The 12,273-nt window shown below is 30.0% G+C and overlaps 1 long non-coding RNA gene across 7 annotated transcripts; it reads right to left on the bottom strand.

Moving 5' to 3' along the window:
* Positions 1 to 5,393: 5,393 nt before the first annotated feature.
* On the bottom strand, positions 5,394 to 11,637 carry LOC148578888 (uncharacterized). Of its 7 annotated transcripts, XR_015902634.1 has the most exons (10): positions 11,130 to 11,634; positions 10,821 to 10,861; positions 10,443 to 10,507; positions 10,205 to 10,293; positions 9,706 to 9,807; positions 8,841 to 9,037; positions 8,132 to 8,285; positions 7,946 to 8,018; positions 7,681 to 7,801; positions 6,659 to 7,304 (listed from the first exon to the last, which is right to left on the bottom strand). It is a non-coding gene; the product is annotated as an uncharacterized LOC148578888 (long non-coding RNA). The 7 variants fall into 7 exon arrangements; XR_015902632.1 differs by lacking the exons at positions 9,706 to 9,807; positions 10,205 to 10,293 and adding an exon at positions 5,394 to 5,626 and having other exon boundaries at positions 7,218 to 7,304; positions 11,130 to 11,636; XR_015902633.1 differs by lacking the exons at positions 9,706 to 9,807; positions 10,205 to 10,293 and adding an exon at positions 8,533 to 8,588 and having other exon boundaries at positions 11,130 to 11,637.
* Between the last annotated feature and the right edge of the window lie 636 nt (positions 11,638 to 12,273).

The raw sequence follows: 12,273 nt of genomic DNA, 5'->3' as shown, positions 1-12,273 counted from the left end.
CTCATCTAATGTATAACTTTACTTATTTCTCCAATATAAAACGTTGGAGAATAATAAACTAATAACTGTCCAACTTGTTACATTCCCTTTTTTTTTTAATTTACATATATTGGCAGTGACATTCAGATGAATCATATGGTATCGGTCGGAAATTTCATAATCACAAAGTAATAAGGATCACGGAAAAACTAATTTTTCAAACTTTATCTATTGCAACACAATTATTATTAAGAAATGAGAATACTTTTTCTTAAATGAAATATCATATATACTTCTATTCAGAAAATCAAAAGAAGTCTTCACAAAATTAGAAATGAAATCCAGAAAAATTTAGTCATCATAATTCAATAAAGGAACTACATAAAAAGCCTGTCAAGTTGAAAACAAAGGGTTGTTCATAAAGGTGACAATAGATTAGATAGGGTAAGATTTAAATCCAACCTTACTTCTACTAGCAGATTAAAATTTTTACATAAATTCAACTCTATTTTATCCTAATTATAATCTTACCCATTTTTAACTCGCGGGTATCCAATCTTACTGGCGAGTTATAAAAAAGATGCAACATTATTATATAAATTGATAATAATTTAAAATAAAATTGATTTTATGTAATTTTTTTTTAAAATGATCAATTAATGATTTTCTTTTAGTGACTAAGAATTTTTTGTATTTAGTGAGAAGTTTTTGATTTCATATTTATTTAAAATATATTTTTATATAATTATATAATATATACTTATATATTAATCGAGTAAGGTTAAGACCCAACCCACACATTATTCAACCTGTACGAAAATCCTATCCATTATAAATTGAGTTACAAATCCTATCCGACCGAGTTGAGTCGAATACCTGTGAATAGAAAACATGTTAGCCACCTCAAGTTGTTCATTATTCAAACTTCATAATGTGAGATGAGAATTGCACACTGATAGGGTTACATGTTTAATGTTTGAAAAGCGCATAGCAAAAGCAAATAGAAAACATTCGACCTTCAACAAAAATAAAATTTTTGACCCCCCAAATAATCTAAAGTGAAATGTTTGGTAACCAAATAAAATCAGCAAAAAACAGTTATAACTTGTCTTATTTAGTATTCATTAATTGTTGCGATAATTAATCAATGCTAAATAAGGCAAGTTCTGGTTTTTTTTTTTTTTTTGTATTAATATATAATCAATTTACCATATTATCATTATTATCTTACCATATTTATCAAGAACTAAGAGTCAAAGAGGTCTTAGACAAGCTTTTTTGTTTTTGAGCCCAACCCACCGCAACCTCTTATTCTCTCCAAGAATTGGGTGTTTTTGAAATAGGCCCAATAAAAAGCTCTTGTTTTTATTATTCTACACTTCAGCAGCAACCAAATGTCATTCCCTAAAGCCCAGAGAATTTCACTTTCTAAAGTAAAGGGATCATACAATTTCACTTCTTATGTTACTGATTTTCTGAAACACTAATTTCTTGTGAACTGTGATCTCAAAAATCAGCTCATTATTTTTTATTGTCCTATAAATACCATTTGTTCCTCAACATTTCATTTGCACCACTTCATTTCATTTCATACGTACATTAACAGCCATGGATAGTGGTGGATTCTTCAAATCCAACCTTATAAATGTTGCAAAAATGATAAGGAAGATAGCAAAAGATGATCCTAGACAAGTGATTCACTCGTTAAAAGTGGGACTCGCTCTCACTTTGGTTTCGTTGTTCTACTATTTAAGGCCTCTTTACAAAAGTTTTGAAGATGCCGGAATGTGGGCGATTTTTACCGTGATTGTAGTTTTAGAATTCACCGTAGGTAAGTATCTTAACTAGTGTTAGTCAAAAACAAAAAAATAAAACAAAATATTAATCACCTAATATTTATCTTATTAAGAATAATAAAATGACAATATATTTATTTGGTGTATGAAGGTGGAACTCTTAGCAAAGGTCTAAACAGAGGATGTGTGACACTATTAGCCGGTGCTTTAGGGGTTGGAGGTCAGCATTTAGCTACCGTTCCTTTTTTTTTTTTTTCAAAAGCAGTAGCTAAATGCTTATCTCCAACCCCTCAAGCACCGGCTAATGGTGTCACACATCCTCTATTTAGACCCTTGCTAAGAGTTCCACCTTCATACACCAAATAAACATATTGTCATTTTATTATTCTTAATAAGATAGATGTTAAGTGATTAATATTTTGTTTTATTTTTTTGTATTTGACTAACACTAATCAGTTAAGATACTTACCTACGGTGAATTCTAAAACTACAATCACGGTAAAAATCGCCCACATTCCGGCATCTCCAAAACTTTTGTAAAGAGGCCTTAAATAGTAGAACAACGAAACCAAAGTGAGAGCGAGTCCCACTTTTAACGAGTGAATCACTTGTCTAGGATCATCTTTTGCTATCTTCCTTATGATTTTTGCAACATTTATAAGGTTGGATTTGAAGAATCCACTACTATCCATGGCTGTTAATGTACGTATGAAATGAAATGAAGTGGTGCAAATGAAATGTTGAGGAACAAATGGTATTTATAGGACAATAAAAAATAATGAGCTGATTTTTGAGATCACAGTTCACAAAAAATTAGTGTTTCAGAAAATCAGTAACATAAGAAGTGAAATTGTATGATTCCTTTACTTTTAGAAAGTGAAATTTTCTGGGCTTTAGTGAATGACATTTGGTTGCTGCTGAAGTGTAGAATAATAAAAACAAGAGCTTTTTATTGGGCCTATTTCAAAAACACCCAATTCTTGGAGAGAATAAGAGGTTGCGGTGGGTTGGGCTCAAAAACAAAAAAGTGAGAGCGAGTCCCACTTTTAACGAGTGAATCACTCGTTTAGGGTCATCTTTCCCTGTCTTCTTTATGCTTTTTGCAACATTCATAACGTTGGATTTGAAGAATCCACCACCATCCATGGCTGTTAGCAATGTGCAAAGAAACAAACTAATGTATGAAATGAAGTGGTGCAAAACTGCAAATGAAAGGTTGAGGAACAAATGGTATTTATAGGACATGATAATAATGAGTATGGACATATAGTAATGTAGGTTTGGTATTCACTTGGTGAAATGTTGTTGGATTTTAAGTTGTTCATTGAAATGGTTTGAAATTGAATTGTTGGGTATTGGATGGTTGGAAATTGATAGATGAGTGGTTGAAAGTGTCTAAAAGTGTTTAGGATTGAAATTGGTAATGGTTAGATTTGAATTGGATTGAGAATTTTTGAGGATTTTGGTAAAAGCCTGTCAAGTTGAAAACAAAGGGTTGTTCATCCTTCATAATGTGAGATGAGAATTGCACACTGATTTACATGTTGGATTTTTGAAAAGTGCATAGCAAAAGCAAATAGAAAACATTCGACCTTCAACAAAAATAAATTTTTTGACCCCCCAAAATAAGCTAAATAATTTGATCTATTTAGAAAACTTTTTATGAAAATATTTTTTATTTTAAAACTTGTTGGAAAAAATTGATAAGAATTATCTTTCAATATATATATAATCAACTTCTAGAGAAATTATGCAATCACACCCTTATAAATATAACTAGTATAAAGCCCGGACTAGGCCCGAGTCGTATACATAATGTATTTTATTGTATTTATATATAATTTTTTATAAAAAGATTAATATATTTATGATCTAATATATATATATATATCAACTATGTTATCTTGTTTATATGTGTTGGATCATTTTTTTCATATAAAAAACATAAATAAATTTTTATATACATATTCAAATATCAGTTTGCAAATTAAGGAATATACTCTTGCATCGTGCATTTAATTTTTAACAAAAGAAATCAAAAGGTGTTTACTTCTTTAACCATCTCCGCTCCCAAAAACAGCCACATCCTCTTACATAGACTTAGAAAAGGTTCTTCCTTTAAAAAAAAAAAAACAACTAACCTCATGACAAATTTAAATACCAACAAATTTGTTAGGTCCTATTACAAAAATTGTTTTTTCATCCCATAAAGACCAACAAATTTGTTTTTTCATATATATATTAATAAAAGTTGTAATTATATTCCCACATGCACACAGCTTTTGTGATAATTTCTCTAGGACAATTTTTTACTATGACATGACTACAAAAAATAATAAATACATATGCTTTAGAAATATTAAATTATGTTTAAGATTTACTAAACTAATCATACTAAAATATTTTATTTAGTTGCTTCCCCTCCGTTTCTAAATGAAACTTAGTATGCGATCAACTTAAAAGTTATTATAACTCCTTTCACAAATTTTTAAAAGGCTAATTATAAACTAAAATTAAGAATTTTTTTGAAATTTTCATGCACTGAGGTACTAAATTTATGCTAAAAATAGTGATACTACATTTCTCACAACCTCAGGCAAGTACTATAAGAAAAAGAAACATATAGTAAAAGCAAAATATTTTTAAATGTTAAAATATTTTGTGTAACACTAACTTGATCACGTTTAGATTTGCATAATCCACACTTTATCACTTAAGTTATCTTATTTTCAACTTTAACACTCAAGTTTGCATAAACTCTCCTAGAACGAATGATTTGCTCAAAAAAATCATGTTCTACTATTTTATACCGTGCTTTACTTTTAACTTCAAATTTTCTAGATTGGTTATCGTGTTCGGGAGTTTCTGTAGTGCCTCCTTAGCAAGAGAGGGATTTACTTCTAACATTTACATTATAAATCCTACAGCCTGAAAGTGAGCATAAATGTATAATAACTTGAGTTAAAAACTATCCAATATCACTTTTTGAAGTTCAAACAAATATGTCCTAAATTTTGTCCCTATATAAAGTGAGTCATGACATTAAGGGCACATAAATCTTGTCCCTAATGAAATCACTATAGAATTCAAGTTCATGATCTCTTCTCTAATAAAATGCTAACAATCAATTAGTTAACTAAAATTGTAAAAGATGTTTGTTTTACACGTAGTGACATAAATTAGTTAACTATAAAATGATTATTTTACAAAACAGCAAAAAGGAAATCTATATAATTTTCAAATTATAGTTACTGACTTATAGAAAATAATAAAGAGCATGGTTCAATAATTAAAAAATTGCCAACGAACATAACATAAAACTGCAGCAGTGCCGCAGTGGTATATGCTGAGTTAATAGAAATCACAATACAAAATAAAAACTGAAAAGTTACATTCATCATGCATATATAGCAGAAGAAAGAAAATTAAAGCTGATAATTTACGAACGATTATTATTATTGTTGCTGCATATTCACAAAATACTACAGGTAATACATGACTTTAACCGTTTGCATTATATATGTGCCCTTTAGTTTTCAATATTTATATACGGTAGGAAATTCATTTTTAAAGGAAACTCAAAAACAAATATACAAAAGTTAGTTATGGAAGGAAAAGGAAGAACAAAAATAGTTAAATATATATCAACTTAGTTAAATTTTAAAGAGTGCCATTCAAGAATTAAACTGAACAAATTAAAGAAGAGACAAAAATGATCGAATATAAACAAAAAAAGGGTAAAAAATAGCGATTAAGCAGATGAATCATTCATACCGCTTTGGCAGGTGCAACTTCAGCCAAAGCACCTTGCAGCAGATTTCACACTTTGAGCTTTGTCAGGAAAATTGTTCCTTAGAAAAGGAAAGTTTTCAAATTACTTAGCAAAACCAAAAGCAAATCCAAATTTGAAGTAACAAAAAAAATCTATAAAAGTCAAAGCTACTAAATTATATAAGATGTCAGCAGACAACAATGACTATGCTTATTTTAAGTGTGATACTGTTTTACACCTCTGAACATCATTTTATGTTTAGAAAAGAAAAAGGCTATAGCCTAAATAGCTTCTACTAAATTTCTTTAAATTATAAAAAAAAAAAAACCAACTTCAGAGCGGGAGCATTTCTAAGAGAAACAACTCTAACTTCAAGAGCAGTAACATCTCCAACTTTTTGCTATTGCTCTTGAACTCCTAATAGTCCAAGAAATTGCTCCATGGTTTGGTTTGTTTTAAACCATCTCATTAAAGTATCGCATGATTAAGTTTCAGATAAAAAACAAACTGCTCCATGTTCATTAAAATTTTTACAAAAATAACATAAACCTTCAAGATATGATAATCAAATACTTCAACATTGTAATTTGCATTACTATATACCCAAACAAAAAGAACAAAGGTTTTTTTTTGCATTATTTGATGATCTTTATTGCTCCAAAATTATCTCTTATAGAATTTTCAAAACCAAATCCTTTTTACTGAAATCAATTCTAGCTGATAAATTAAGAACTCGAAACATCTTTCGAAAAAAATTATATTGGCATATGTGAAGTGTTAGTGGTGAGAGGATTGACGTACCAAATGAAAGAATCCTTAACAATGTGATGGTGGGTGCAAATTCAGAACACATTAATATATTTTAGTGTTGGATCCAATTAATTAAAATGAAATGGATATAACATACAAATGTTTATTCTTTCTTCTCTATATGTTATAGATTAAGGGTTGCTTATTACAGGTATCATCCCCAAATAAATATTATTGAACTTCCTCATGAACTCTATGATGATGAGAATGGAAGTACCGGTAAAATTGAAAAGGTCTATATAACATTAAATATATTATTTAACTGGATAAAAATGTTATCAATAATGTCAAATGAGGCATGAAATGTAGAATGTCAATTTCTTTATATAGAATCAATATCCACCATCCTAGGCAGCAATCTTTTCATTCCTCTAATAACAACATGCAAATGGCAACACAAGGAAATTATAAAGGATAGTGTTACTTAGAGACTAAAATTTTACTTGCTATTGCAGGTTAATCACCACCTCAGATGTTCTTTAAGAAATGACATAGATACGAAAATAGGAAAAAAAAATCAGCAATATAGTTAATAGAACACGGTAAGCTATCCAACAACAAAAGGGAATAAATATTAAATAAACAATTATCAAATGAACAAATTAAAATTTTATCCATATACCATTATCTGTTTGAGCTTTTTCTTTCTTAATTTCATGTTCTAATCTCCTTTTAATCAAAGGATTTTTAAGTCAAACTTATAGGAGGAACAAAAATTGCATCAAAGATCATATATAAATTTTGAAAAATAGTATGTTCATACTTACGCTTCTATCTCATAATTTTTAAAGGCAGAGAAAGAACAAAGGAAAGAAAGCGTTGCAGCCGTAGTGGTCTGTCCATTTCTTATAATCAGTTACCTTAAGAAGAAGAACATTACACGCATACTCTAGTACTGCTCTCTCAATGAGTTTTGCATTAGACATCAAAAGACCATCCCCAACTACCTGCACATTACAATGAGCACAAAACTCATCAAACAGCTGGATTTGAGATCACTTGCATTCACATTCTGTGTATTTTAAAAAAGCAAAGGTCCCTATAATATATGATATAAAATTGTTATTGAGTGAGAATGCAATTGATAATCATATAGATCTGAACCTCGGACAATGAAAAATGTGCATGCAATCATTTGAAAGCAAGAAAAAAAATTTATTTTATTGTATATTAACCAAAATTTTAGAACTAAGTAAATTTTATGCATTGTGCTCCCTCCTGGAAACGAATTCAATAAATTTTAAGAATATATAGTTAAATTGAACCGGGTTCAGTACATTTCAAGAATATCTAGTTTCAATCATCATAGAATGTAAACATTACCTATTGCTCAAACCCACTGGCCACAAAATCTAATCTCAGTTATTCCAACATGTCTCTGGCTTCTTGAAATCCATCAGTAACCAACTTTTTCATCTCCTACATTTCTATCAACATCCACAACCTTATCCAGAGAAACAACATAAGGACATGGATTATTAGAAAACAAAGAAAAAGGTTAATTTCAAGTAATATTCGGAAGATGAACATTAAATGAACAGCTTCTTAAGTCCTAGAAATGGGAAGACGAAATTAAGTTACTTTGTACCTCTCCATCCCTTCCGAAATATAGAAAGAAATTCCTATTCCACTTCTGATTCATAATCCACATTAATTAATTCCTGGAACAGAAAACATGTGAGGGCTAAGAAAAAAATAGTCCACAGAAAGGTAGAATCAGCAAGAACAATACTATTATATTAGAACAGTAAAGGAATAGAGAAGCGGTGTTTACATGGTGGTGCATTCACAGCAGTAATTGATTACATGTTCCTTGAGAAGCTTCAAGTAAAAGGGGGTCTCACAGAACTTGTCAAGCATTTCTTTCTTTTTCTTACTGGGCTTGTTGTTCAGTGGAGTGAAATTCAGAACATCTATTGCTCTTGTAGCTGTAAAAAATCTTCCTTATCTTAGGCCCAAAAAAGCTTGTCCAGTAATAGAAAATTTTGTAGAAACCACAAAAAAAAAATATATTGAATGCACATAAATGTAGTAGATATCTTATCTTATATTGGACTAAGAACACAGCCATTCATTTCAATTAGAAACCAAAATAAAAGATTTATTTTGCATATTCTAATTATTGAAAATCAATTCTTCTAGATTGATGCTAATAGATGAAATTTCTAAACTAACCACTTTTTTCAATGGAACCATGGAAATCCCGAATGAGAACAAAGATTGCTTTCAACCTGTGATTAAAGCACCGATATAATTGAGAAGGTCTAAATAACGTTAAATTAAACTCTAAGATGAAATATATCTTTGGACTTGATAAAAATGTTATCAATCATGTCAAATGAGGCATAAAGTGCAGAAATTTAATGTCAAAATTTCAATTTATAGCATCAATCTCAACCATCCTGGGCAGAAATCTTTTCCTTCCTCTAATAACAACAAAAATGCAAAACACAATGAAAAGAAATTATAAAGGATAGTGTTACCTGGAGGAGGTTGCAGGCAATCAGAGACTCCTTCGGAGACCACAACAAACATGTCCTTCTTTGTGAACTAACCATCCTTCATTCGCAGCATTCCAGTATCTTCGTATGCTCTATCCATTAATCTATACCTGACCCTTTCCCATGCTTCCTATGTCCAAAGCCAATGGTTCATTCTCATCCAGTGCATTGGAATAAACCTGAAGTGTTTATTTATCATTGTATTGGAATAAAAATGCTAAAATGATGATGCAAAAGTTTTTATTCCTCTCTAGATGTTCTGCCCATGTACCACCAAAAGTGTTAGATATTTTTCATTCTTGTAACATCTCCAATAGATATAGCAAATTATGTAGTTATGAAATTTTTTTCACATCAATCATAAGCGTCATAGTTCATTAAGGAGAAATCAAGGGCTTTCCGATTTGATTAAGTAATGACATCAAAAGTGATTAAAAGCAAGAAATGGCTAAAACTAACCCAATGCTATACCACAAAGCAAAAATCAATATTCTAAGTGGAACAACTGCACATGTGACTTGATTCTTGAATTGGAGAAAGTTCCTTTTGTAATATCAAAAGTGTACCAATAGCATGCTTTAAGATAAGAGATCAATTTGATTCACAATAAATCATTTAAATATTGTTCCTAATGCTAGTAATGTGTTCTATAGTTTCTTTTACTCCTTTTTAGTTGTTCCTCCCATAAACCATTCAAAATTACCAAAAATATGCCAATAAGACATAAGATATGATAACTCATAATGCTAAAGTTCTATAGACCAAAGCTACATATGAAATGATAAGGGACAGTAAACTCACCACTTAGTTTATTATAAGCTAAATACATATAAATTTTAAATTTTACCAATTTCATAGAAGCAGGTAAATAGGAATGGATGAGCTTTGTTCTTGGGACCTTTGAATTCCATCACACTTTATCTAAACTCCGACACACTATCATACATCACTGTTTCATGCAGGTAAAATTTAAAAGCATTAAAAAAAATACAAATCCAAGATTTGTTGAGGCAGGGCTTAATAAATGCAATTAACAAAAACCAACTGATCAATTGAGAATTCCTAACAATGTGATGGTGGATGCATTTCCAAAACACAAATATATTTTAGTGTTGGATCTAATTTGTCAAAATGAAATGGATATAATATACAAATGTTTATTCTTTCTCTTCTATATGTCATAGAATTTAAAATCATATCATTTCAAAACTCAAATCTATTTGTTTATTATTTTCTAGAGCAGTTAATAAATAACGTGTAACTTCTCAATTGAAAATCGTGAATTTAGCACTCAAAAACCCAGTAAAGTGCCACTAAAATAACAGATCAGGGAAAGATAATCCTACGGATATATCTGTCATCCAGGCTCCAACCAAATTTCGGTAGTATGAGCACCTCAAAAGTTTCCCATCATTAATACCAAACCTTGTACAACCTAAATTCAATGCGCACATGTAAATGGATGCAATGTCAACTGCAGATCAGGAAAATGTCAAGCCAGCCAATATGCATGACATAATGAGTTTGAATCATTTCAAAATCTAGCAACACGATCATGCCTATTTTTACTAATAATTAACAAACCTGTACGGTATAAAGGGTGTGGCTAAATCAATACGCTTTCCAGCATCATCAAACAAAGCTTGCACCTGAAAGAGCCAAATCAAAGATGTTAAAACATTACAGAGGCAACAAAGCATGGACGCACCTCAAAGCATTAGTCATCGGTGGAAGGAAAAAGGTGTGGATTACTACAACTAAAAGAAACACATACATTAAGGAAGCAAAAAGCAATGGATACACAGTTTTGAAAGCTCTTTTGCCGACGACTTCTATATACTATTACAAATGCAAAAAGGATTATTAGCTTGGTGTACCAATGATATGCTTCTTTATTTGTCTCCAAAAAATCAAAAGTAAAAATAAAAAGAATAGAAACACGAAATTAAAGAACTGCATTACCTCATCTTTGAGCATTTGAATTGTTAACAGAACTTGTGCGGCTGCAAAAACAAATAGAATAATCCAAATTAGTTACAACATTATTTATGAAATGAAACTCTTTCAATTTGCCTGGGTTTATATAGAATTTAGGCAAAATTTTCATCCCTAAAAAGCTGCTGTTCCAGTATTACAGAGTAAGACAAAGGAGAAGAAAAAATCAATTTTTTTCAAAATCAACTTTTAATTCAAGATTTAATGAAAATGAATATTGATGGTGTGCATGTTTTTCCAAATCATAGTAGATATTAGAAAAAAATGTGATTTCACCTTTTAGAAAGAAAAAAATTGATTCAGAGCAGTGGGCAAAGCTGTCTAATTCAGAGCAGTGGGGGTTGGGTCGTCGCTTTTTAACACTTTGCGTGCCCCGCCGTCGCGCGTTGTATAACCATCTCTGGCATCGATTCCTCACCATTGACCAGAAGCTGAAAGATTAAGCCATGTTCGACCTATGGGTGTTATGGAGCAGCTCAGTCGGCCATGTTCATTTTGTCTTTCTCTCTCTTTCTTTTTGTCGCGCTCTCTCTCTTCCCCCTTAACCCTCTCTTCCCTACGACGCTGCTGGAGGAAGTCTTCTCCCCTTCCGGCGCCACCTACTCCTCCACCGAGAATTTGAGTGTCTTACATTGGATGAAAAATGTGAACATAAAAAATAAAATATGAAGATAAGAGAGAATGAATGTTTAACATAGAAATGTGTTTTGAATTTAGGGAAGTGCTATGGTGCTTATGGAAGATTCCTTTAGCAGCTGAGGAAAAGTGTTGGCAAAATGTGGAGACGACACATGTGAGATTTTGGAAATTATGAGAAGATAAATTCTGTCCAAAAGCAGAGGCTATAGGATAAATATTATATCTTAATAACATAAAAAGATGGAGAATAAAATTATGAATAATTTTCTTAATCATATTACAGCAGTTGTTATTTTCAAATATTAAATTCATCATTTGAGATTTGCTTGATATATATGTTGGATGAATATATGTAATTATACTAAATTATATATATTATTGTGAAATAATTAAATAAGGAAGATTAAATATATGTTGTATCAATATATGTAATAATTTTTATTATTGATTATTTTAATTTTAGACTCACTTATATTTAAATTAATTATTTTTTTATTAGTCATGATTATTAATATAAATATAATTAAATATGTATAAATAAAAAAAATTAAATATTTTTACTAATAACAATATAATGTTTTTTAAGATTACATAATATTTATTAATATTATTTTTCGATAAATACATATAGTATATGATAATATAATAAATATAAACTAATGAGTTAGTTAGTAAAAAAATGTTTATTTTAATATAAAAATAAAATTAAAAATGTGTTTTTATAAAAAAATACTAAAGTTTTAGATGCTTATTATTACTCCTAATACAATATCCAATGCTA

The sequence above is a fragment of the Arachis ipaensis genome, chromosome B1 (genome assembly GCF_059453495.1).
Source record: "Arachis ipaensis isolate K30076 ecotype BB chromosome B1, ASM5945349v1, whole genome shotgun sequence".
Lineage (NCBI taxonomy): Eukaryota > Viridiplantae > Streptophyta > Magnoliopsida > Fabales > Fabaceae > Arachis > Arachis ipaensis.
The sequence above is the reverse complement of the archived record's forward strand: the minus strand, read 5'-3'. Positions and strand labels throughout refer to the sequence as shown.